Source organism: Mirounga angustirostris, unplaced genomic scaffold, assembly GCF_029215605.1.
Source record: "Mirounga angustirostris isolate CCGP_5_RB_7025 unplaced genomic scaffold, mMirAng1.0.hap1 SCAF_5, whole genome shotgun sequence".
NCBI lineage: Eukaryota > Metazoa > Chordata > Mammalia > Carnivora > Phocidae > Mirounga > Mirounga angustirostris.
Window position 1 is genome coordinate 77,962,392 of NW_026991713.1, and position 26,222 is coordinate 77,988,613.

The following is a 26,222-nucleotide window of genomic DNA, read 5'->3' on the forward strand; positions in this document are numbered from 1 at the left end:
ATATGAGGAAGTACCTCATAGTTTTGATTTTCATTTCCCTAATAGTTAATGATGTTAACCTTCTTTTCATATGCTCGTTTGTGTATCTTCTTTGAAAAGATTTTATTCAAGTCCTTTGCCCATTTTTTAATCTGGTGGTTTGTTTTCGGTTGTTGAATTTTAGGAGCTCTGTATATATTCTGGATTTTAACCCCTTATTTGCAAATATTTCCTCCCATTTTGTAGGTTATCTTTTTACTCTGTTGGTAGTTTATATCGTTGATGCACAAACTTTTAAAAATTTTCATCAAGCCTAATTTGTCTATTTTTTTCTTTTGTTGCCTGTGCCTTTAATATCATATCCAAGATACCACTGCTAAATCCAATGTCAAAGTTTTGCTCTATGTTTTCTTTTAAATTTTTTATAGTTTTAGATCTCACACTAGGTCATGGATGCATTATAAATTAATTTTTGTATCCAGTATTAGTAAAGAGTCCAACTTCATTCTGTTGCAGGTGGATATCTACTTTTCCCAGCACCATTTGTTGAAAATACTATCTTTTGCTCATCCAATGGCCCTGGCATCCCTACCAAAAATCACTTCACCATATATGAGAGGGTTTATTTCTGGGCTCTCTCTTCTAGTCTGTGGATCTATACATCTGTCTTTATGGCAGTACCACACTGTTTTGATTGCTTAGTTTGTAGTAAGTTTTAAAATTAGAAAGTGTAGTCATCCAGCTTTGTTCTTTTTTTTCAGGTCCATTTTGGCTATTCAGGGTCCCTTGAGATTCCACATAAATTTTAGGATGGGTTTTTATATTTCTGCAAATAAAAAAAAAAATCATTGGGATTTTTATAGGGATTGCATTAAATCTGTAGATCACTTAGTAAGGTTAGTATTGAAATCTTAACAATCTTAAGTCTTCCAATCCATGAACATGGGATGTCTTTCCGTTTATGTCATCTTTCTTTCAGAAATGTTCTATAGTTTTCATTGTACAAGTCTTTCACCTCCTTAGTTAACTCCTGAGTATCTTACTCTTTTTGATGCTACTATAAAGGGAATTGTTTCCTTAATTTCCTTTTCAGATTGTTCATTGTTATTGTATAGAAAGGCAACTGGTTTTGTGTGTTGACTCTGTATCCATCTACTTAGCTGAATTCATTTATTATTTCCAACAGTTTTTTTCTGTGTGTGTGTGTGTAATTTCAGGGTTTTCTAAGTATCATTATCACCTTAAGAAAGACAATTTTACTTCATTTCTGATTTAAATGGCTTTTATTTCTCACTATCTTTTTAATCTCTGATTTAACTGTGGTTATGTGTCTTTTTTATTCTATATATACTAGGTTCTGTCCTAGTATATCATAACTAGGTTATGTCCACAAAATGTACTATTTAGGTCTATATCCTTGCTGGGTTTTTTCTGTTTTGTTTTTGCTTCACCTATCAATAATCACAGGTGAGTTAAAATTTCTCATTATTATAATAGAGGTACCACTTTCTCCTTACATTTCTACCCATTTTTTGCTGTATATTTGATGCTATACATTCTTTATGAATTTAACTTTTTATCATTACAAAATGATCAAGTCCTAATATGATTTTTAAGTTGATTTTGGATAATTAATATAGATAGCCAGTTTTTTTTAATGCTTTAAGACCTTGCACTATCCTTTCTACCTAGAATACTCTTTCCTCAGAGAGCTGCTTGACTTCCATACTTCCACCAAGTCTTGGTTCAAATATCATTTCCACTGTAACTACCCAATTTTAAATAAAACCTTCCCCTCAGCATTCCTAATTCCTCCTTCCCTGCACAGCATTTAGCATTTAACATACTTTATCTATTTCTTGAATTTATGATTATTTTTTGTCTCCCTGACACACACTAAATATAAACTCCACAAGGACAAGTACTGTTATCAGTTTGATCACCAATTATCTCCAGAACCTAGAAGTGACTAGCAAAGAGGTGGTGCTCAATGTATTTTTGTTGAATGAATAAGACTCTCAACCTCAAAGATTATCAGGGAAAAACAAATTTTAAAACAATGAAATGCTACTGCTACTTTATACCCACTGGACACACAAAAAAATAAAAGTAAGTAACAACAATCCAAATGTCCATCATGAAGACCTCCACTAAGCACCCAAAAGAAAGACATGGTAAAAGTTCCCTGTGCATATGAATATAATGTATATTCTCAAACTATTGGTGATAGCAGTCTACAAATGTCACCTAGGTCACATTGACTGAAAGTGTTGTTCGGGGCACCTGGAGGACTCACTCGGTTAAGCGTCTGACTCTTGGTTTGGCTCAGGTCATGATCTCAGGGTAGTGAGATCCAGCCCAACGTAGGGCTCTGCACTGGATATGGAGCCTGCTTAAGAGTCTCTCCCTCTGCCCCCCCCCCCAAAAAAATGCTGTTCACCATTGTGAATACGTTTTTTTATCCTACACAGTCACTTTTTCCTTCATGTATTTTGAAGCTCTGTTATTAGGTGCATACATATTTAAAGGAAACCCTATGCAGATTCCTGAAGTTACTTCTCTGTAACTCCCTCTCCAATACCCTGCCTGCAAATTCCAACTGCCTCATGATTCCCCAAACTCTAATCTTTGTTTCCTCTACCCATCAAAATCACAGTTCCCTAGCTTGTCTCCATTTCTTAGGTCAGGGAAAGTGTACTCAGGTAGAAAGCTGGGGAGAATATGAAATTAACCTCCTGTGTTTCCTATTTCTCAAGGATCACAGCCTTGTGCTATCTCTTGTTGAATGCCTGAAAATAGATGCTTCATATATCTTATCTAGTATCATAGTCATTTATAGCATGATGGTAATCCAAACTGTATTAGTCCATCATAGCCAAATCCAGTAAGTTCTTGGTTTACTTTTTTATTTCTATTGTTCAGTCCATTTTCCTATTTTTTAGTCTATTTTCCTATTAAGTTAAATTATAACAATATGTATTTTTGCCTATGTGTGTATACACACATAGATATATATATGCATACAGAGACAGAGAGAGACAGAGAGAGAATGATTTTTTTTAAATGTGGTAAAATGTTAACATTAGGGAAATCTGGGTGAAGAGTATACAGGAATCATTTGGACTACATATAACTTTTCCATATGTCTTAAGTATTTCAAAAAACAAACAAACAAAAAGAAATACAATGCCATATGAAAAGCTACAGACTGGGAGCAAATATCTACAAACCACATATCCGCTGACAAAGGACTCAGGTCCATATAAAGAACTCTCAAAACTCAATGGTTTAAAAAAAAAACAAAAACCCAATTAGAAAATGGATAATATATATAAACCTTTCACCAAAGAGAATGACAATAAAGCAAATTAAAAAACATTCAACATCACTAGGTATTAGGGAAATGCAAATTAAGAAAACCATGAGATATCGCTATACAACTATTAGAACAGCTAATATAAAAAGCAGTGAGGGGTGCCTACAGTTGCTTAAGCAACTTGATCTCAGTTCAGGTCTCCATCTCAGGGTCTTGAGTTCAAGCCCTGTGTTGGGCTCCACACTGGGTGTGGAGCCTACTTAAAAAAAAAAAAAAAAAGCAGTGACAATACCAAATGTCGGCAAGAATATAGAGAAACTGGATCTTTCAAACATTGATGGCACAAATGTAAAATGGTACAGCCACTCTGGAAAATATATTTGTAAGTTACTTTAAAAATTAAACATATACTTACCATAAGATCTAGGAATAAGATCTTCTGGGCATTTTTCCCAAAGAAAGGAAAACTTATGTCCACACAAAAATCTGTACATGATTGGACACAGCTTTATTTTTAATGGCCAAAAACTGGAAACTAAAATGTCCTAAAATAAGTAAATATTAAACAAACTGTGCCACATCCACACCACTGAAGTATTAGTCAGTATTAAAAGGAGAAAAAGAGAAAACTATTGAAACACGCAATGAGTTGGATGGATGTCAAGGGCAGTATACTGAGTGAAAAAAAAAATTAAAAAGCTAATCTCAAAAGGTCACATACTGTATGATTCCATTTATATAACATTGTCAGAATGACAAAATTGTAAATATGGGGAACAAATGAGTGGTTTCTAGAGGTTAGGGATGGTGGAGGGGGAGGGAGTAGGGCTGACTATAAAAGGGTAGCACAAGGGAGATCTTACTGATGATGGAATAGTTCTGTATTTTGATGAGGGAATAGTGATACAAATCTACAGATGTGATAAAATGACACAGAATTATACACACACATTGTATGAATATCAGTTTTCTGGTTTATATTATCCTGTAGTTGCATGAAATGTAACCACTTGGGAAACGAGAAAAAGTAAAGAGGACTTCTCTATATTATCTTTGCAACTTTGTATAAATCTATAATTATTTCAAAATAAAAGTTTTTCTTTTAATTCTACATACGTTCAAAAAGTTAAAGTATAAACTGTTAAAATAAAACTTAAATATATCGCTTTTAAAATGTTTTGACTTACGCTGCATTTTCCTTTGAATTGGTTTGCCAATTTTATCACATATCTGCCTTAGTTTCATACTGCATTAATTTAGTATGTTTTAGAAACACTAACATCAGTGACCTGAAGAAAAAGAGGTATGTCTATTTTGTGACATAAATACAATTTATCTCAGTCTTTATTTACAAATGGTGACAAAAATCATGAGACAGGCAAGGAAAAAAAAGAAAGAAAGAAGTCAAGAGACAAATCAACAGAACTAGACCAAGAGATGATCAAAATGATAGGAACATTAAAAAAAAAGTATCTGTGCTTAATATAAGAATATAATAGAAAGGTAGAAAACATGCATAAGTGGATATCAACAGATAGATGGAAACTATCAAAAATAAAAGTAAAATGGAAATGCTGATAATGAAAACCACAGTATCAGAGAAGAAACTTTCTTTTGGGCTTATCATCAAACTATACAGAATAGAAGAAAAAAATCAGTAAACTTAAAAATAAATCAAAAGAAATTATCCAAATTTAAATACAAACATATACTGATAAAAAAGAGAAAAAAGCATGGGCTGGTCATGGGTTGCAAAACAGTATCAGAGGGTCTATAATATATGTAATTAAAATCCCAGAAAGAGAAGCCAAAGAGAATGAGACAAAGAAATATCTGAAAAGATGATGGCTGAAAATTTTTCAAAATCAGTTAAAGACAACAAACACAAATCAAGAAAATTCAGACAATCCATGCCAGATAAATACAAAAGTCACAAATTCTCATAAAACCTAACGTGAGGTAAGATACACTACAAACATTTAAAAACAATAAAGCATATGAGAGATTTGGAAAGATCTCTCAAAATAAGATAAAGGACTAAAAGCAAATTCTATCTCTTTCTCTGCTCCTTATTCCTCATACCTTTATTCAAAGAGTTTGTAAAGATCTCAATCATCAAATAATATGTACAATGCCTAAGCTATTAACAGAATTGGCTGTCTGAATCTGTAACAATACTTAAAGGAAAGTATGAAATTATGCTAATTATTCCCAGAGACCCAAAGTTTTTCTCCTAGTAAGAAATAATGGTACATGAAACCAAAGATTTCTCATTAATAAATCATGAAGAGACTTGAGTTTTTGGAATAAGATATTGATAAAAAAAATGCCCAGTTGACTCCAAATTTAAACAGCCTGCAAATGCCTAAAGACATAATTTAAAAACTGTTTTATCACAAAAAAATCCATATATATTAATTTTTAGTATGAGTATTTCTTCTAAATTTGATTTGCAGCTTATTAAGCTATATTTTTCTCCAAAATTTGTCAAAACAAAATAAAAACAATTCACTATACTCTCCCCTATAGTATTTTCATTTTACCCTATTCTCTTCCAGTACTTAAATACATACATATATAAATTATACATGAGACCATAAATCATTTTTTCATACATCATAAATATAGTTCACAGTCATTAATGGCTTAATAACTGCACTCTTCATAACTGTATTATTTGTATCTGCATAATATTCCATTAACATGACAATTTATTCTCCTTTCCAAAAGAACTATAGTAATTACTAGCACTACATGCAATTTAAAAAAAAAAATCTTTTCCATATATAAATACATAAATGTATAATTTTAACTTTAAAGCATAAATATGATCATACTGTCATAAAACTTGTTTTTAATGCAGTTTTTCTTACTTTGTGGACATGATTCCCTACCTCATATACCTATCCCTTCCTTACACCCCCCATGCCAGCTCCACCCATCCACCCACCCAGATGGTCCAAGTTAACAGCCTAATATGTATCTAACCTATATCTCTATTCTCATATAACATATACAAATATGTACCCTCATATTCACATCTACATATATAATGGTATTGTCACTGCATTTTTTTAATATAAAATATCATGCACATTTTTCATTCTTATTTTTTCTCACATAATAATATCCAATGGAAATCCCTCCTAGACTACTGGTGTGTATCTGATTCCCTCTTATTAATTGCTACTAAGACTTCACCCTGTAGATGCATAATAAATACATATTTATTCAACCATAACTTTTTTGATAGGCATATACTTAGTTTCCAAATTTTTGCCAATACAAATGCTTGTACAGAAAACTTTATGTATGTAGGTATGTATTTATGGGCTAGATTCAAAAAAAAAAAAAAGGACTGTTACATCAGTCAGTATATAGTTTTTTTTTTTTCATTTTAACCAATGTCAGATATTCTTCCAAAAAGGCTTCATTAATCCACATTTCTACCAGCAAAGTACAAAAATAACTTTTTCCCTTAGGTCCTTGCCAGCAAAAAATTATTTTTGGTCCTTTCCTTTTTTTCTTTCTCCCCCCCCCCACCCACCCCACACTCCCCGCAATAAAGGGCAAGGACTGAAAGAGGCAATTTGATAGAGTAATATTTTATCAGTACTTTAATTTGCATTCTTCTATTCATGAGTTTCAACATTTTTTATATGTTTTTGCCCACTTAAATTTGCTTCCTCATACCTTTTGCTCATTCATGGTTCTTATGTTGCTTGCTATATGCTCCCTTTTAGTCAATATCTAAGTAGTTATTTCAAATAACAGATCAACTTTGTCTTTCCTCTGAATTGCAAATATTTTTACCAAATCCACTGTTTAAATAGTGTATTTTTTCAAGTTAGGTTTCATACAAATATATCTTTTTGTAGATTTACAGTGGTGGTTAAGGTCTCCCTCACCCCAAGAATGCACATGTCCTCTCCTACATTTAACGCAGAAGTTTTAAGTCCTTCCATGTGGAATTTATTTTTGTATATGGTGTAAGATAAAGATCCAACTTTATTTTACCCCAAATAGATAGCCAAATATGCCAGAACTATTTGTTAAATAATCCACACCCATTCACCTGAATTGAATTTTCACATATAACATTCTTGTATGTTTGGTAATCTATTTCAAGATCCTCTATTTTGCTTCCCCTAATTATTTTATTTCAAAGATTTTCAATATTATTCATCAAATATCTTTCTCTTGGCCCTCATCATATCCCCAGCATCAAGCCCAATGGCTGACATACTGTAAATGCTCAATAATTATTTCCTAAATGAATGAATAAACCTGGGATAGAATAATCTCCTCTTTATAAAACCCTTAACTAAATCACATCTGCAAAAACCTTTTTCCAAATAAGGTAACATTTACAGATTCCAGGGACTAGGACCTGTTATCTTTGGAGGACATTCTTCTGCCTACCACAATGTAAAAAAAAATATGTGTGTGTGTGTGTGTGTGTGTATAAACATAACTGGAAGAGACTAGCATAACTATTAGAGATATGCTCAGAGTTACATGAAAATCAAAGAAAATAAGTCAATCACAACACAGTACAAATATACAAATAAAACTACTAATTTTCAATTCCATTAGTATAGAATACCACAGTTGTATATACTTCTACCTGTTTTTCTACTTCTATGTATTATGTAACAAAATAAAAGTACTAATAACAATGTTATACAAGTCACGGTCTCGAGAAACCATACCTACTATATTCAGATGAAAGCGACTAAAGGAGATAAATGTTCTGTTTTGTAAAAGAGGTGTAGCTGTGAACAACATTCTATTTAAAATATATCATCAGGGACACCTGAGTGGCTCATTCAGTTAAGCATCTGCCTTTGGCTCAGGTCATGATCCCAGGGTCCTGGGATCGAGTCCCACATGGGGCTCCTTGCTCAGCGGAGAGCCTGCTTTTCCCTCTGCCTGCTGTTCCCACTGCTTACTTGCTCTCTCTGACAAATAAATAAATAAAATCTGAAAAAAAAAAGTGTATCATTATTATACTTACACAAAAGTAAAAAGTATTAAGTATTGAAAACTACTTAACTGCAAAAACATTATACATATTATACACATACATTACACATGAAAGTGTATTTTTCAACAAACTTTGGGGAAAAATCATTCTATAATGAAAGTAAGTCCTATTTCCATAAATCAGATTTTCACTTTTTATGTGGTCCTAAATTGTGGCTCACCTGTACTTTACAGGTTTTAAAGATACCCTAGTTACTAAGAAAGGTTTTCGTATTTCACCACATGGCCAATTTTAAGGTAACAGTGACTACACATCATTCTACATAATCTGAGCCATGTTCTAATGTAGTATATAAACTCTCATTTGAACTGTTTTGAATACAGCAGTCTCAGTTTTTGGGTTTTTTTACTTCATATAAAAAAATCATACTTCAACATAAAAACAGCAGATATTGAAATAATTTATAGAATAAAATAATTCAAGCCAAGAAAGATTAAATGGAAGAAAGAAAAGGCATATTATAATACAGCACTGACATTAAGCTTATAAATGTAATTTTATACTATTCAGAATATCTATATTATATATAAAAGAATAAAGCTGAATAGTAATACTCTTCCACAGAAAATCTCCCCTACCTAATACATAATATTTATATAAAATAAGGGAAATATGTTAATGACTACCCAAAATTATTTATGTCTATGTATTATGTAACAAAAGTACTAATAACAATGTTATACAAGTCACTGGAAATAGCGAGTCTTTGCCGAAAGAGAAGAATCACTTAAAATTACAGTGGATTTAACATCTGAAAGTAATTCCTTTTGGCACCATCAGGAAAGCAGGTGCCAGCAGCAAACAATCACAAGGAGAGGAAGAGTATTTCCATTTCTGCTTTATTCAAAAAATAATTCAACACCATTATTAATTACATACATTTGATATAGATTAAATTCGAATTTCTTTGATCCAGATAGTCTCAGATCTAACAAAACATAACACACACTTAAATGCTGGCTGATCTTAATAAAAGTGATATTACTTCCAAGAGCAAAGCACTGCAAAACCTAGTGAAAGAAAGTATTTCTAATGACCTAAAGTGGTCATCAAAAAAGATCATAGCGTGTCATTGAAAGAAATGATACTCAGATCTGATTTTCCTTTATCATTAGAGATGATAAAGGACACTGTATTTAAAATCAATGGTAAATTTTACCAACCTATATACATAAATGGCACTACTTCTAGTGTAAGTAACAAAGAAGAAAAAAGTTACTTGCAAATATTAAATTCATTTGAAAATGACCTAGTCCACTTAAAACCAAATCACACTGTTGTCTAAAATGTCTGTTACCAAGATACCAAATGGAATTTGCAGTCTGCCAAAAGATTAAAACTCAAATTCATCTATACGTTACTGAGTTTTGTTTTCCTCTTTTTTTTTTTAACGCTATGAGAGACTCTTCTTCAAACATACTGGTAAAACAGGAGCTTAACTGATAAATTAGAAGTGTACAGTAGCCATTGCTATAATGATGTTGCTGCCAGCATTCTATCCTTCACCAGTTTTACTCTCCAGATGTTTCATATTCATTTATAATTTGAATCAGTTAAATATAGACCCATGTGTTCTTCCACAGACTTCAATGTTGACATCCACAAGAAATATTCTCAGGCTTTAAAAATCAAAATGTCATCAATTGTATATACCATTTAAACCTGTGTCAGATTAAAAATGGCCACAAAATCTTTGGCACGCCTCCTATAGAGAAGTAGAGTCTATGTCTCCTCTCCTTGAATGTAAATGAGCTCCATGATGGCTTTGACCAGTAGTATGTGACAGAAATAAGGCTTTGACCTTAAGAAACTGATGGCTTCCACTTACGGTCCTTTGAAAAACTTGCTCTGGATGATGCCACTCTCCACAGAAGAAATTTGACTATCCTAAGACTCTTATGTTGCAAGGGAACCCAAAATAGGTCATGTGAAGCGACCACATGAAGAGAAAAATACCTAATGAATCTCCCACTCTTCCAGTAATTGTAGCCTCAGTGCTAGATGACCACAACAGTATATAACCATCAAAATCCTTCCCAAATGCCTGACCCACAAAATTGTGAATGAAATAAAACAGTTGTTTAAGCCACTAAGATTCTGGGGTTGTTTGCTGCACAACAACAGATAACTCAAATAAAAACTATGATTTCATTTTATGCACAAATAAACTCACTATGACAATAGGGAAGAGAGCAGACTACTTGTTTATAGTACAAAAATGAAACTTTTAAAAACTTTTAAATTATCAATTTAGTATCTACGGTACAAGTTTCTTTAATTGTCTTCCATTAAATAACTCATAAGTTAATCATGAAATAAACCTGTATTCCCCATTACTTTTGATTCTTAATGTGTTAAAGAAAGTGTCAAGGCTACTAAGACATGACCCTACACCTGTGCTCCCATGGGTTGACTGTAACACTATTGAGAATCAGTTGTTTTGTTCTAAACATATTTATCCCAGTTTATTTGTTAATATAATTTATTGTAACCTGATTAAATATTTTAAAAATCATTGCTTCCATGAATAAGTTGAATATTTCATAACAATCTGATAAAGTCTAGTTGTTTTTAAAAACATATTTTCAAGAAGCAAGACTATAAAAATTTAGTACAGTAACCACTGGGACTATTTTCAACTGTCTCACTATACATAAAAGGAAAATCAAACTAGATATCAAAGATAATGGTTAAAGGCCATGATGCATTCCAATCAGCAGACCTACGTTCACAGGAAAGATGTGGACTTAATATCAAAAGACTGGACTATAAATATATACTATGTTTTAAGGTATGTACATATCATTTTTATGACTAACCACTCTTGCCAGAAAAATTTTTATAAACAATATCCAATTGATTGGATAAGGGAGCTTGTGCTATAACCTCTTTTTAGAAAATGTCTTTTAAATTAACAAATAAGAATGAAGTTTCAGTTTTGCAAGACAAAAAGAGATCTGTAGATGGAGGGTGGTGATGGTAACACAATGTGATTACACTTAATACCACTGAATTGTATACTTTAAAATGGTGAAGATGGTAAATTGTATGTGTCATACTGAAGTAAACAGATTAATAATCAAAAAAACCAAAAATACTATATTGGGCAACGTAAGCCACTCACAAAGAGTACATACTGTGTAATTCCATTTATATGAAGGTCAAGAACAGGTAAAACTAGTCTATGTAAAAGAAATCAGAAAAGTAGATCAGGGGTTGGGGTAAAATGGTGTAGAGAAAGAGAGTACAAGGGGAACTGAAGAACTTTCTGGGGAAATGGAAATGTTTCATATCTTAATTGATGTATATAGTAGAAAGTTATATATTTGTCAGAACACAACAAATTATACACCTCCTATGTGTACATTTCACAATATATGCAAATTACACATTAGTTTTTTAAACAGGGGAGCAACAAAAAAAGACTGAAGAATTTAGTCTAGAAATTGATTCATGAGAACTATCCCCTGAAACAATATATGTAATGGCATTTTTTAACCACCAGCGTTATTACACAGAACAGCTTATTGAAAGGTAAATTCCAGTTGGTAACAGAGCAAGGACATGCTACAATTTCTGACTAGTCAATCATAGGGTTTTAAAGGTAAATAAAACATCACCATTCTTGATTACTTAAACTAAAACAAGGTATTTTAGGACTAGAAGACTTAGCCTCCCTCAGATTAGCCCTGTTTTTCCATCTGCCTAATTCCCCATCCTCTCTAATTCCAGTCAATCCAAATTAATTCAACAAACCCACTATACTTACTCTGTATAAATTATGTGAGGAGCTAAGTGTAACAATACAAAGATGAATATATAGTAACTTCAATCCTCAAGGCATTTATAATCTAGTAGATGGCACTACACAAATAGGTAACAGCTACAAGAAAAGACTTCCTGGTACCTACAGTATTCCAATTGAACCCTGTTCAATTCAGACCACTATTTTGAAAGGTGAATTTTTTTCTAAGGAAAGTCAAAAGAGCAGTAAGTGGCTCATGCTGTAGACTTATCCCCCACTCCTACCTTTTTATTACCAATGAAGGGAAAATTCCATAGATAGCTCTGTGTTTCCAAGAAATTTGAGAATGCAAATACAAAGAGTTTCCTGTAGACCTTACAAGTAAAAGAAAATTCATGGTTACAATTCTATGAGTGGATGAATAAAAGCTTCACCATATTTCTAATAAAGGATATTCAGTTTGACAAACCATTGACCATCAATGTTCCTGGCAATATATGGGCGAGCAAATTTCAGACTTTTCTGGAGTGAATTATTCTACTATAAAAACTGAAACTCTAAAATTAGAATTATGAAGTGACAGAAAACATCACAATCTGAATTCTACTTACACAAAACCACATGATTTTCAATGCCAAGTTTCTAATTTACAGCTGGGAAAATCACGACTGAAGATAGCCGAGCCTAGATCAGATTCACTCAACATAAAACCAGATGTAGACCTCAAATTACATGCAACATCTCCAGCCACTCATATAAATAAGAACAATGCAAGCTGAAAGATAATAAACTCACCTAGACCTTTCTAAATTGGCCACCCTAATAGTAACACAATGTCCCTTTCCTAAAATTCTCAAATGAATTAGAAGAAAGAAAGAAAACATACATACCTTCATTTAAGTACAATTAAAAATCTAAAAATTGCTAATTTCAATTCTTCTAGGGTAATTCCTTGAAACAAAACAAGCCATTCTAGATCTTGAAATACACCTGTCATTTTAAAAATACAAGGAAAAAACCCACTGGACTCTTAGGATACCAACTCTTAGCATGTAATCTCAGAACTCTTCCCCAAACAACCCGTGACAAGTGAACAAGAACAAACTGTACAAAAGATGTACAAAGATATTTCTTTAGTTGTTTGCTTAATCAGCTACCAATTTCCCCACCATAAGTTAACAAAACCAATGTAACTCAACAGGAATCTGTCTGCAAGTACAAAATCACTTTACATTATTTGGCTTCAAAAGTTTGTACCCTATGGAAAATCCATTTGAAATTTTACCTGGTAATGTACATGTTAAAATATTTCGTTGGTCATTTGAAGCTACACCAGATTCCAACCCCCAGAGACAAGATTTCCGGTTTATTTCTCACAACCCACATGTTCAAAACCCGAAATTACAACATAAAAAAAGTAGGGTTAAAATTCTGTAATAGGGGCGCCTGGGTGGCTCAGTTGGTTAAGCGACTGCCTTCGGCTCAGGTCATGATCCTGGAGTCTCGGGATCGAGTCCTGCATCGGGCTCCCTGCTCGGCAGGAAGCCTGCTTCTCCCTCTCCCGCTCCCCCTGCTTGTGTTCCCTCTCTCGCTGTGTCTCTCTCTGTCAAATAAATAAATAAATAAATATAAAAAAATAAAAAATAAAAAATTCTGTAATAGTAGTAAAGCCAGTTAGTCACCACAGAGCTCTATTTGGGGGGAATTTTTTGAAGTTTCTAATATCCATAATATACAGCATTTCAATATCTAAATTAAGTACTCAAACATATAAAGCCCACCTTGGAACTCTAATGTAAGAGTTCTTTCTAGGTTAGGAACAGAACCTAACTTAGCTCAAATACTCTACACTGAATAATACAGTAACATGATTTCTTAAAAAGAACATGGCATCAACTACTACAATTATTGCACAGCTTATTAAGAATATACCAGCTGATGATGGGTATTAAAGAGGGCACGTTCTGCATGGAAAAAATAAATAAATAAATCTCTTATTGTTAGACTTAAAAAAAAAAAAGAATATACCAGCTGAATCAATCAATCTTTCCTTGGGATGTTTCCAACTAGAGATAGAAGGGAAAAAACCCTTTTCTTTCTGATCACAAAACTCTCCCCATCTACTAAGTTAGGAACTCAACTGCCTTATCTTACTTCCTCACATACAAGGTCAGTCCCACTTTAATAATTTTGCCTAAGCTATTCCGTGGAATGCTCTTCTTCATGATATTTGCAGGGCTAGTTATTTCTTGAGATTCAGATCTCATTCAATGTCCCCTCTGGACAAACACTTTCTTAAGCGTCACTTAATCACTGTCACATCATTTTCCTTTAATTCTCTACATAGTACTATCACTTAAATATACTTCTTTTTAATACTCATTGTTATATCTTCAATACCTAGAATAGCAGCAGACACAGACTATACACTCCATTCAAAATTTGTTGAGTAAGTGAAAGCTGTGAAGAAATGAGCCCAAAGCCAGCAACCAGGGTCCTAGCCCCAAAGAGAAGCCAGTCCAAGAGAGTGAAGCCATTAAGAAAAAAGAAAAAGTAGATCTTCTGAAGTCATCTGAGTCATTTCAGTCATTCCAAAGACCAGCTCCAACCCTGCCCATAACAGAGTCTGATTACATATATCAGAGAGCTTTAAGATGTTGTGCACATACAACCCTGAAAAGAAGGGGACATGTAAGATGATCCATCAGAATATGAGAAGAAATATTTCACGTAAATTAAAATATACGTATTTTGTACTATCTTTTGCAAAGTACTATGTTTATGTCTGTTTTGTAATGTAAATAATATATTATTATAGTCATACACACATGAACACACACACACACAAACACACACATACACAATGAGCAGATAAATATACCCATACTGGACATACACCTGATACCTGATAGAGGTGAACAATCAAAAAAGTCTGGAGAATAGCAATGTCAATGAATAAATTTGTTTTTCTTAAGTTACAATGTTTCAGGTCTCTTTCATTTCTAACCAAGAGATTTCTGAAATGTACTTAAAACATATTTGGTGCTCAAATACTTTACAATGCTGAATGCACAGACTAACTACGGCTCCAGAGAACAGACAAGTGAAAACTAAAGGCAGACAGATTTAAAATCTACATAAAAATAAAATTCTAGGAGTGCTTGGGTGGCTTAGTCGGTTAAGTGTCCGACTCTTGGTTTCAGCTCAGGTCATGATCTCAGGGTCGTGAGATCGAGCCCTATGCTGGGCTCTGCACTCAGTTGGGAGTCTACTTGGGGATTTTCTCTCTCCACCCCCCTCTGTCCCTCCCTGTGTATTATTAGAGAGAATACACACACTCTCTAATAAATAAATAAATCTTTTTTAAAAATTAAAAAATAAAAAATTAATAAAATTCTAAAATTTAGACCCATCCAAAAGTAATCACTACCTCTCCAGTTATAAATTTCTCACTATTGGATGGGTTCAAGTAGAAGCCTCATGACCATTAGTAAAGGATACTTAGACATAATTTCAGCACTTGCAAGGCAGTGTATGTAACAAATTTAATGGAGTCATAATAAATGCTAATGATGTAATGATAAATTAAGTTTAGGCCTTCCCCTTAGAGGTCACAATTTAACAGAGACACACTTGCAAACATATACACAGTATACATTACATATCTATACACATGGTATAGTGACAATAGAAAATGGTGGTGATTGACTCTCATGGTGGGAATAGTTAAGTTCAATACTGAAGGATATATAGAGAAGCCAGTTTTCCTGTTAGTCGAGAAAGATAAAAACATTCCTGACAAAAGAACATGAGAGAAGGGACAGGTATATAAAAGTACATAGTATGGCAAACCGAAAATACAACAAATTGTGTGAAATTGTTGGATGACAAGGTAACTATGGTAGGAGAATATCCACAAATGAAGCTGCTGGATAAGTGGCTAGGAGCCAAATTGTGAAAGTTCATTTCACGGAGTTTGAAAGAGGTCACAGAATAATAAAAATAATTGTCTTCTACAGTGTACTACTTTGTACCAGACACATACCTAAACTCTTTAGACACTTTATCACTTTTAATGCTCAGAAGATCCCTATCATTACCTACACTTTCTAAGTAGGAAAACAGGCTAGAGAGAAACCAAGTAATTTGCCTAAAATCACAGTTAAATTAGAGTCAGAGACAGAACTCACTGAAGGATTCTGAAAAGAGATGTATTTTGAATAAGTAACATATACTTCAGGAAAAGGTCTAGGAGGCGGTATGGATAATGGTGTGGAAGTAGAATAGGCTAGTTTTAGGGAAAGGACAGAGACAAAGATAATCCAAATGAGAGCTACTAAGGAAGTGGGAACAAGGAAAGGAAAACTCAAAGATTTCACTGGTTTCTAGCTTTGAGAAAGCAGTTAGAAAAGCAAGTTTGGGTAGATGTAATGAGGCATAAAATGAAGGAGATGAGATATAAAATGATTAGTCTGAGCCTAGGCAATATGGTCACGTTTAGTTTGAGGTTTCAGTAAAAGAAAGACCAGGGCACCTGGGTGGCTCAGTTGGTTAAGAGTTTGCCTTCAGCTCAGGTCATGATCTCGGGGTCCTGGGATCGAGCCCCGAGTTGGGCTCCCTGCTGAGTGGGGAGTCTGCTTCTCCCTCTGCCCCTCCCCCTGTTCATGCTCTCTCTCTCTCAAATAAATATTTTTTAAAAAAAAGACCAGTAGGATGCAGTCCAATAGGAAGTTGACTAGAAAGAACACTTTTTTTTTTTTTTTAAAGATTTATTTATTTATTTGACAGAGAGAGAGACAGCGAGAGAGGGAACACAAGCAGGGGGAGTGGGAGGGAGGAAGCAGGCCTCCCGCCAAGCAGGGAGACCGATGCAGAGCTCAATCCCAGGACCCTGGGATCATGACCTGAGCCCAAGGCAGACACTTAACAACTGAGCCACCCAGGTCCCCTGAAAGAGCTCTTTCTAAAAGAGAAGTAGGAAGAATTGCCAGGATAAACATATTTAGAAAACATAAATGTACAAACAGCAATTAAAAATTTAGGCGAAGTAAAGTGAAAAATATATATCCACAAATCCATACTGATATAAATGATGAAAGGAGGAAGGAAGAAATGAAAAGAACAGAAAAGAAAGAAGGAAGGAAAGAAGGAAGAATGGATAAATTTTCCATGCAGAAAAATACCAATTAACTTATATAAATACTCTACCCTCAAGAAGGTGGAACTCCCCACTCCTTAAGTGTGGCCTGCACACACTGATTTTGTTCTGAAGAATACACATGGAAAGGGGGAGAAAGAATTGTGAAGCAGAGAAGCCTAACAAAAACCATCTCAGCCAAATGATCAAGGTTGATATGAACAATGATTAAGTCATGTTGATAGTGTACCCTTGATATGACATGATAAAAATGACATTTTATGTCTGTGGTCTCTTCCCCCAAACCCCTAACTTCATTCTAAACATAAGAAAAACATCAGACCAACCCCAATTGCTTGAAGGACAACCTATAAAACATCTGACCAGTATTATTCAAAATTGTTAAGGTCATCAAAAGCAAGTAAAGTTTAAAAAACCATCATAGCCAAGAAGAACCTAAGTACATAAATAACCACTAAATGTAATATGGTATCCCGTCTGTATGGGAACCTGGAAGAGTTTGAAAAAAGGATGGTACATAAAAACTATGGAAATCTGAAAAAAAGTATGGACTTTAGTTAATAATTATGTATAAACATTGGTTCATTAATTTTAACAAATGCACCATACTAATATATCAATAATAGGAAAAACTATGAGTGGAATATATAAGAACTCTCTGTACTAAGCTCACAATTTTTCTATAATTCCAAAATTATTCTAAACAATAAGTTTTTTGGGGGCTCAGTCGTTAAGCGGCTGCCTTCAGCTCAGGTCATGATCCCAGAGTCCTGGGATTGAGTCCCACATTGGGCTCCCTGCTCAGCGGGAAGCCTGCTTCTCCCTCTCCCACTCCCCCTGCTTGTGTTCCTGTTCTCGCTGTCTCTGTCTCTGTCAAATAAATAAATAAAAAATCTTTAAAAAAAATAAAATAAAATAAAAAATAAACAATAAGTTTTTTTTTTAATTAGGCCAAGAATATAAAAAACATAGAAAACCATTACTACTCAAGAGATAGGTCAAAGAAAGTAAGTCAGTAAAAGAAATTTAAAAGAAATGATCATAAATATACAAAGACAGAACGATGCCCTAGAAGTCATATCGGAAAAGTGAACAAGGATGGAAATAGGTATAATATAATAGAGGTCAAAGAAAATAAGAAATGAACAGAAACCACTGGACTTAGGTTACTGGTTTAAATTTAAAAAAAAAGGAAGAAAAGTTCAGTAGAGCTAAAAAAAGATGGAAGTTAAGTCACAATGGTTTATGATGCCTTATGAGCTCTGATTTTATAATTGTCTCAATCACAAATCTCTTAAAAGAGATTCTCCTAGTTTCAAACCTATCTAAAGTCTTCTCTATTCCTTGAATTCACAACAACTTAGTGGCCAAAATCTAACTCTTATTGAATTGTCTTTCACAGTATAAAGTATCAAGAGATGTATCAGATAGCATCTTTCATCCAGAAGTAACAGAAATTCCAAAAGCAAACTGGCTTCAACAATAAAGAAATGTATAACCATTATCAAATACAAGAGGAAGTCCACAGGTACAGCAGGCTCTAAGCACTACAAGTCAGAGCTTCAGAAATCCTCTGTAACTCTCCTAGGTGACTGCCTATGTGTAGCTTCATCTACAGGCTGGAAGCAAGAGATCAAGATATTCTGAGATTGTGATCTGCTAATTTTTGAACCTGTCACTAGCAAAGAAAGGGAACTGCCATGTTTCACTTAGACTTACCAGAATCAATCCTGGAACTCGGAAAGAGGACCCCTTCTCTGAGTCATGTGAAGAAGGTTTAGATGCCTGAACAAAACAGGTTCTGTTAGAAAGATAGACAGGAAAAGCCATCAACAAATGCTAAATAGGAGATTTTTATTTGCATGTTTTCCTAGCTTTGGGAAGTTTTAAAAACTACTTTAATACAATGAAGAATAGGCTTAAACAAATAAAGGCCAAACAATTTCCTTCCTCAAATATTCAACGAATAACCTCAAAGATGATCAGTACTGTTTTACAGGACGAGGGAAAATGTGGTATGAATTTGTAAGCTTTCTCTCATCAAACTTATATCACAAAAATAAAATGTATTTGGGTATTTTAAAACCAGAGCCCTGTAACATTTCACATCAATTATCATTTTGTTGGTGATAAGATAGTAAGAGATCTCAAGGGAGTAGAAAGAGCACTAGATGTAGAGTCAGGGCACTAGGCTCTAGTCCTAACACTTCCACTAAATTACATGTTATCACAGTCACCAAATCTATCTAGATTTCAGTTTCCTCCTCGGTTAAGTTAGAAAGTTCAGAGAAGGGGTTCTTCAAGTTTTCTTTCTGGTTAATTCACTTATTAACTAGATTTATATGGACTATTTAACATTGTAATTCTGGGCTAGCAAAATCCTAAAAACACCTTTCATGCCCACAAGCTGATGACACAAAAGCTTCACTTTCAAAAACTTCACTACAATACTTCACTTTCATAAAAACCTTCATTGTGTGGCCAGAAATGTAAATAGCATGATGTTACAACTTCTGAAGTAACTCAAGAATTTAATTCAATTTCTCTTTAAACCCAAATTCATTACTAAAAGGTTGTAGTGTACCTGTAGAAGCAAACCCTCACTACTGTACAGGAGAATGGAAAAGGACAGAAACTTAACCACTTCGAAATTCAATTAAAGACAAGATTTCTAACCACTAGGCCTAAATGAGGAAGAAGATGAAAAGCAAAACACAATGGAAAGCTGAAATTCAAGTCAAAAACAAAGGGAAATTTCTATATAGAGTAAGAACGGAGGAGGGAAATACCCACCCCAAAGTAAAACCAGTATATAGGCCCAGAAGAAATTAAATATCTCATGAATTTCTCTGGAAGACTGTTAATTTATACAGAATTGATAGAAATAATTTCCAAAAACAGGTTGGTGACAAAAACAGGAGAGGAAACCATTACTCTGCCCTTTGGGAGCCTCAAATTAATGGATTTTGGCAAACCAGACACAAATCATATGGGATGACTGGATAATACCTTATGATTTTAGCCAACTGCATTATGACCTGGAGTTGGTTCTTCTCAAGATTATTAATAATGAAAAATACTTGCACAGGATACACATGATTGCCAGGAAAAAAAAAAAAAATGTTCTTTGGAAGTTTTTAAAACAACAAACTACCCACAGAAACCACATGGGCACAAAATGAAATGTATCTAGTCACTGATTTGTGGAACATTTAAGCACTCCCCAAGTGAAAAACTCAGCTTTAGGCTCTCTTTCTGGGACAAGCAGAACATCCATGAAAATACCTGACTTGAAGCTACTGAGGAAACAGTACAGACATACCTCTACTGGCTGGGTTTCAAGAGAAATAATTTTCTCCAAGAACCTTACGGTTTTAGGAGACTACTTACTTGTTTTAATACATTTCTCTTCCTCACAGTAAGAATCTAGATAAAGACCAAAAACTCTCAAAATTAAAGAAAATAAAATCTCAAAGTACTTAATATTATAATATTAATGACATAAGTTAACACCTCCTGTGATTGTCAATTTAAATACCAAAACTCCCTACTGTTACTAGCAGTATTGATGTGGGAAACAGAGGCAGAAGAAAAAGTATTAAATTTCCTTACTACCTACAGCCCCACTGACAAGTCCTTGAAACAGAGAGTAACACTCCTCTAGGGACTCAGCTGCCTCCATGTTAATACTTTGCTAAGGGCAACAGGTAATCTTAGCCCAACCTCCAAGATCCTGTAAGTTTACTTTAACATATAAAAATTTCTTTGGAAATTTTAGATATGTGTTGGCAATCATCTCCCAAGCATATGACCCACCGATATACATCTGAAGGGTCTCATGACTCAGTTTTTATTAGACAGTAATAAATGACCTTTTCCCAATAATAGCTAGCCCCCTCAAGGTCCTGAAAACCTTATTCCAAAATTCCTTAGAGACTTAAGCGATCCCTAACTCCCTCCCAACTTGAAACTATATAATGGGCTACTGCTCATGACCCCGGTGCAGCTCTTTCTGACCACGGGTCCTGTCCCCATGCTTTCATAAAACCACCTTTTTGCACCAAAAACATCTCAAGAATTCTTTCTTAGCTGTCAAACTCGAACCCTAATGTCTTTTCCTACATCAGTATCATTAATAAATGAGAATTACTCAACTTATCAAATTATATAATAATACCCTAGTGAAATGGTATACCAAAGAGGCAAGTTTCAAAAGAGGAAATAAATATAGAGGGAGAAATCTTGCTCAGGAGACAAGCAAAAGAAGAAAGTAGGAGATGAGGGGCATATAGTTGCACTGGAACACTAGAAGGTTGGCTATGGACATTAAATAGTTCAAGTCTCAGAAAAAGGAAGCCAAATGAAAGCAGAGCCAAACACAAGCGAGCACACAACATTGCCTAGGGTAAAATGCAAAAGCTACATAAAGATTCATTTATTTACAGAAATATCAAACAGATAGTAAATATATTAACAAAAAATAGAAATTTTATCTTGACAGCATCACAAAAACATCCACCACTCCTTTAAAAAGTCGAGAAAAAAATTTTCACCATGGCCTATATTATATTCTCTATAAGACATAAAAGGAACACAATAAAAACCTAAGAGCATGCAGAGCTACAAGTTTACATATATCTGCACACATGCCCCACCATGTTTTCCATTTCCTGACACAATGCCATTAAAATCGGGGATTTTTTTCCCCTCTACTTTGGCTCCATGTAAGGTGCTGACTTTTCCCTTGGATAGGCTGGCAAAGCTCAGCTTGTCAAAGCTTGCATAACCTTGAAGAACACATATAATTTCCAGAAGAAATAAAGGAAGAATAGAAAAAGAGATGAGTTTCCAAAAGAAATAATTTTAAGTTGTACATATCTATAGTCCTCATCCCTTAGAGATGATGTTACTGGTGGTATTTGTTACCACATGCATGAATCCTGAAAAGACCAAAGCAGTAGAACTATCCAAGTGCAGCTGCAGCTATCTTACAAACTATAGTTTCAACACAATGAAAAGGATAATAATGCCAAGGATGGAAAGCTCTGGGATTGTCACCTAGTCAGAAAGAATACAGATCTGGAGAAAGATCAGATTCGACTCATTTCAGAAAATGAACAGGAAAACCCTGTAACTATACTGAGGATCTCTAATTAGCCAAACAGCATAAAATCTGTACACTAAAATTCTTCACATTATGTCAAAATGAGTGTGTTTTCTAAATAGTTGCTAAGTACAATGATCTATTACGGATACAGAAATGAGAAATGTCTGGTTTCTCAAGGTTTACTAAGAGTAGGAAGTAATGTGTCTAAAATATAGGAAATTACCAAAAAATATGGTGCATATTCCTAGCATGTAAATTTTATACAAAGATATGACAAGAGGAGAGACTTTACTTTTTATAAAATACTTTATAAAATATAAACTATAATAAAAGATGAAAAGAGTGAACAGAAAAAATAAAACACACATTTCCTAACTATCACCAGCAGTTTACCTGCAGACATCTTCACTACCACCCACCCCTAAAGTATCCATTATATTCTGTAGTGTAGCTACTTCAAAGGAAAAGTAAGACAAAGGATGAAGGAAAGTTTAAATTACACTATACAGACAATATTCTACTTCCAATCAAAATGGGAGACACACGGGCCAGATTTAACTTTCCAACTAACACAACTAGAAAACTGAACAAGATATATGAAACAGTGGCTTTCAGATATTAGACCACAGGTAGCGAAGGACTGTAACACTTGAAAGAAAGGAAATAAGAAAAGTAAGCATTGTAATTGCCCAGCTTACAAACAGGAGTCAGTTTATATGCTACAAGACATAGTGGCGAAACCCAAGCAAAACTGAGTTGAGGAGACAGAGTTAAAGGTTTATAAGGCAGGGCCAAGAACTTGAGAAAACTACACTAAGAATCCCAGAGATAGAAAAGTCTGCTCAAGTCTTGGGATGACTAAAACCCATACATAAATGACAGAAAATTATAGAAGACTAGGAAAAGATAAACAAAAGTGAGTACAGCATCTGGAGCTCACACACAGCAGACAACAGTTTAGATTCCTACTAGTCAGAGTGGATAAACCTTGTAATACATAGAGGATTCAGCTGAATCCTCAGGAGCACATCTCCTTAGTAGTGGGGTTAAATGAGACCTACAATAAACTCTGTTAGTATGGACCCATACTAACAAATCTTAAAAATATGCCTCAAAATAATCCAAATGATTTCAAATAACTTAAATGAGAGTTGGAACAATATACACTATTTGAAATGATACAACAAAATTCAACAATCAACAAGATAAAACTCAAAATAGCTTCATCCAATCAAAATTAACAGCCATTCAAAAAAATCAGAAAGAGACTGCAGGGAAGATGGCGGATTAAGAGGATCCTGGGGTTACCTCCACCCCCAGACACACTTGAGGCTCCAAATACATATAACGCAACTCATTCTGCAAATGACCCGAAGACTAGCAGAACAGCTCTTCCCTCTTTCTTTAGGGATATAAAGAAAAAGTCACATCAAGAAAGGCAAGAGGGGGGCACCTGGGTGGCTCAGTCCTTAAGCGTCTGCCTTCTGTTCAGGTCATGATCCCAGGGTGCTGGGATCAAGCCCTGCATCAAGCTCCCTGCTCAGTGGGAAGCCTGTTTCTCCCTCTCCCACTCCCGCTGCTTGTGTTCTCTCTCTCGCTGTCTCTCTCTCTCTGTCAAATAAATAAATAAAATCTTAAAAAAAAAAAAAAAAGAAAGAAAGAAAGGCAAGAGGGACTGAGAAGTGGTCAGAAAAAAAAAACCTCCTGCACAGCAACCCACAAATGGGAAAGATATTACAGGAGTGGAAGTCCTCCCTGAGGAGCAAGAAGATCAAGCCCCACATTGGGCACCCCAGCCCTAGGAACCTGCACTGGAAAGACAAGCCCCCATATCATCCAGCTTTGAAAGCCAGCAGGTATAACTCTGAGAGAACGAAAGGGCTATAGGAAACCAAGACTTCACTCCTAGAGGACCAGAGCACTATATTATTCATCTAAGACCAAGCACAAAGGCAGCAGTTTGAAGAGCACCTGGGTTATAGGGGAAGGAGATTTACTGACTAATTTTTAAGCCTGTGCCAGAGGGGTAGGGGTCAACAGGAGCTTTCCCCCAGAACAGAAGTGCTGGCAGGAGCCATTTTTCTAGCCTTCCTTCAGCCTAGGTGGCCTGACACAGGCAAGAGCCAGTTCTAACACTCCCCATCTTCCTTGCTAGCACAGCTCACCCCACCTGAGTGTGTCCCTGCAGACCCACTCAACCTGCCCATCCCAGCAGGCACCCCTCCAGAGTGAATCCTGATTTGCCACACCCCACAGGCAGGCAGCCTCAGCTGGGATGGGCATCCACCAAAAGGGACTAACACCCTACCTTACCTGGTAGACAGCTCCAGGGAAAGGCAGGGCGGGGGGAGGGCAGTAAGTGGGGGAAGGCTAGCCCCACCTACCAGCACAACTACAGCAGCCAAGGCCCAGTCAAAACAGGAAGGCACACAGAGCCCAAACAAGGGACACCCCTGGAGTCTGGTGACCAAAGGGGATTGCACTACTGGGACCCACAGGGCACTTTCTACATAAGGTTTTCTTATTTATTTGTTTAGTCTGATGATTGCTGCAACCAGGACTACCAATACTATATTGGTAAAGACAGTAGTGAGAGTGGACATCCTTGTCTTTTTCCTGGTCTTAGAGGAAAAGTCTTCAGCTTTTCACCACTAAGTATGATATTAGGTGTAGGTTTGTTATATATGACCGTTATTATGTTGAGGTATATTCTCTGAGAGTTTTTACCATGAACAGACATCAAATTTTGTCATATGCTTTTTCAGCATCGACTGAGATGATGATATTTTTATCCTTCATTTTGTTGATGTGGTGTACCATGCTGATTGATTTGCTGATATCAAACCATCCTTGCATCATTGACATAAATCCTACTTGATCACAGTGAATGAGCCTTTTAATATATTTTGAATTTGGTTTGTAAATATTTTGTTGATGGTGTTTGCATCTGTGTTAATCAGAGCTATTGGTCCATAATTTTATCCATTTTTTTTTCTGTAGTGTCCTTGTCTGGGTTTGGTATCAGGCTAATGCTGGTCTCATAGAATAAATCTGGAAGCATTTCTTCCTCTTCTATTTTTGGAATAGCTTAAGAAGAATAGGTATTAATTCTTTAAATGTTTGGTGGGATTCACCTCTAAAGCTATCTGGTCCTAAGCTTTTCTTTTTTGATGGTTTTTGATTACTGATTCAGTTTCTATCTTTAAAAATAGAAGGGGAAATAAAGATATTTTTCCAGACAAACAAGCTGAGAGAATTCTTTGCCAGCAAACCTGCACTGAAAGAAATGTTAAAGATAGTTCTTCAAGAAGAAAAATTAAACCAGATTGGAATTTGAATTGGTGCAAATGGAATAAGGAGTGCCAGAAATAGTAAATATGTGGCTAAACATAAAAATTTAAAAGATAACTGACTTCCTAAAACAAAAGTAATAACAATGCATTGTTGGTTTTATTGAATATATAAAAGTAAACAAAATGCTATCAATACCACAAATGATGAGAGAAGATATAGAGGTATACTGTTGAAAAGTTCTTACACCACACATGAAATAGAACATTATTTGAAAGTAAACTAATTAAAGGTATATATTGTAAACCCTAGAAAAATGATTAAATTAATTAACCAAAATATACAGCCATAGTGGGCATAAAATGAAATTAAAAGCAAAAAACAACCTCAAACTCAACATAAGTTAGGAAAAGAAGAAAAGGCAGAAAGGGAAAAAGGAAAACAAATAGCAAAATGATATACTTAAACTCAACTATATTGATAATTATATTAAGTACAGATGATCTTAAACAGCTAAGTTAAAAAGCAGAAATTGTCACATTCAATAAAAAGACCTGACTATATGCCACAAGAAATTCA

General features: G+C 34.6%; 1 protein-coding gene across 10 annotated transcripts in view; it reads right to left on the reverse strand.

The window, feature by feature from the left end:
* The window catches only part of CCDC91 (coiled-coil domain containing 91), a 347,484-nt gene that overhangs the window by 297,155 nt on the left and 24,107 nt on the right, over window positions 1–26,222 (reverse strand). For 3 of the 10 annotated variants that reach the window (XM_064591463.1, XM_064591464.1, XM_064591465.1), the window contains one exon: window positions 18,965–19,046. The exons of the other annotated variants lie outside the window; for them this stretch is intronic. The gene's annotated coding sequence lies outside the window, so the exon portion shown is untranslated. The remainder of the gene's footprint in view (window positions 1–18,964; window positions 19,047–26,222) is intronic. 10 annotated transcript variants of the gene reach the window in all.